We start from the raw sequence: 2,738 nt of genomic DNA on the forward strand, positions 1-2,738 counted from the left end.
CGTATGTAATTCTATAGACATGCCTTGGACCCGCATATGTTTCTGTTGTACCACTCTGAGCGATATAATACTAGTGGAACAGTGTTTCATTGGTGTTATATCAGACTTGCATACTACACCATGCAGTGGTATGCCGGGTCACCACATTGCACCTGCTATATTACTCTATGTTGACAATTATCCATGAGATATACATGTTACAAGTTGAAAGCAACCACTGAAACTTAATCTTTCTTTGTGTTGCTTCAATACCTTTACTTTGATTTATTGCTTTATGAGCTAACTCTTATGCAAGACTTATTGATGCTTGTCTTGAAATTCTATTCATGAAAAGTCTTTGCTTTATGATTCACTTGTTTACTCATGTCATTACCATTGTTTTGATCGCTGCATTCACTACATATGTTTACAAATAGTATGATCAAGGTTATGATGGCATATCACTTCAGAAATTATCTTTGTTATCGTTTTACCTGCTCGGGACGAGCAGAACTAAGCTTGGGGATGCTTGATACGTCTCCGACGTATCGATAATTTCTTATGTTCTATGCCATATTATTGATGATACCTACATGTTTTATGCACACTTTATGTCATATTCGTGCATTTTCTCGGAACTAACCTATTAACAAGATGCCGAAGTGCCAGTTCACGTTTTCTGCTGTTTTTGGTTTCAGAAATCCTAGTAACGAAATATTCTCGGAATTGGACGAAACGAAGACCCAGGGGCCTATTTTGCCACGAACCTTCCAGAAGACCGAAGAGCATACGAAGTGGGGCCACGAGGTGGCGACACCACATGGCGGCGCGGCCAAGGGGGTCCCGCGCCGCCCTATGGTGTGGGCCCCTCGTCTGGCCCCCGACTCTGCCCTTCCGCCTACTTAAAGCCTCCGTCGCGAAACCCCTGATGCGAAAAACCACAATACGGAAAACCTTACTGAGACGCCGCCGCCGCCGATCCCATCTCGGGGGATTCTGGAGATCTCCTCCGGCACCCCGCCGGAGAGGGGATTCATCTCCCGGAGGACTCTACACCGCCATGGTCGCCTCCGGAGTGATGAGTGAGTAGTTCACCCCTGGACTATGGGTCCATAGCGGTAGCTAGATGGTTGTCTTCTCCTCATTGTGCTTCATTGTTGGATCTTGTGAGCTGCCTAACATGATCAAGATCATCTATCTGTAATACTTTATGTTGTGTTTGTCGGGACCCGATGGATAGAGAATACCATGTTATGTTAATTATCAAGTTATTTCATATGTGTTGTTTATGATCTTGCATGCTCTCCGTTATTAGTAGAGGCTCTGGCCAAGTTGATGCTAGTAACTCCAAGAGGGAGTATTTATGCTCGATAGTGGGTTCATGCCTCCATTAAATCTGGGACAGTGACAGAAAGTTCTAAGGTTGTGGATGTGCTGTTGCCACTAGGGATAAAACATTGATGCTATGTCTAAGGATGTAGTTATTGATTACATTACGCACCATACTTAATGCAATTGTCTCGTTGTTTTGCAACTTAATACTGGAAGGGGTTCGGATGATAACCTGATGGTGGACTTTTTAGGCATAGATGCATGCTGGATAGCGGTCTATGTACTTTGTCGTAATGCCCAACTAAATCTCACTATATTTATCATATCATGTATGTGCATTGTTATGCCCTCTCTATTTGTCAATTGCCCGACCGTAATTTGTTCACCCAACATGCTTTTATCTTATGGGAGAGACACCTCTAGTGAACTGTGGACCCCGGTCCATTCTTTTAATACTGAAATACAAATCTGCTTGCAATACTTGTTTTACTCGTTTTCTCTGCAAACAATCATCTTCCACACAATACGGTTAATCCTTTGTTACAGCAAGCCGGTGAGATTGACAACCTCACCTGTTTCGTTGGGGCAAAGTACTTTGGTTGTGTTGTGCGGGTTCCACGTTGGCGCCGAAATCTTCGGTGTTGCGCCGCACTACATCCCGCCGCCATCAACCTTCAACGTGCTTCTTGACTCCTACTGGTTCGATTAAACCTTGGTTTCTTACTGAGGGAAACTTGCCGATATGCGCATCACACCTTCCTCTTGGGGTTCCCAACGGACGTGTCAACTACACGCATCATGCCCTAACAATCTTATGCTATTACATGACCAATCTCATCCAATCCCTACCATCCCCTTCGGCCTACAGCGGGGGAATTACTCACACATGGATGGGGGAAACATTGCTGGTTGATGGAGAGGCGTTGGCGGTGATGGCGGTGATGATCTCCTCCAATTCCCGTCCCGGCGGAGTGCCGAACGGAGACTTCGGCTCCCGAGACGGAGTTTCGCGATGTGGCGGCGTTCGGAGGGTTTCTGGCGACTTCGACTTCTCCCCGTGCGTTTTTAGGTCGAGGCGAATAAGTAGTCCGAAGGAGGGCGTCGGAGGCCGCCCGAGGGGGCCACACCATAGGGCCGCGCGGGCCCCCCCTAGGCCGCGCCGCCTTATGGTGTGGGGCCCTCGGTCCTCCACTTGAATTGTCCATCTGGCTCCGTCAGTATTCTGGGAAAATAGGCCCTTTCGTCAAAATCCCGAGGTTTTTCCTGAAAGTTGGATTTCTGCAGAAAAACGAGACACCAGAACAGTTCTGCTGAAAACAGCGTTAGTCCGTGTTAGTTGCATCCAAAATACAAAAATTAGAGGCAAAACAATAGCAAAAGTGTTCGGGAAAGTAGATACGTTTTGGACGTATCAGGGGGCGCGCCCC

This window comes from Lolium rigidum, chromosome 4 (assembly GCF_022539505.1).
Source record: "Lolium rigidum isolate FL_2022 chromosome 4, APGP_CSIRO_Lrig_0.1, whole genome shotgun sequence".
Classification (NCBI taxonomy): Eukaryota; Viridiplantae; Streptophyta; class Magnoliopsida; order Poales; family Poaceae; genus Lolium; species Lolium rigidum.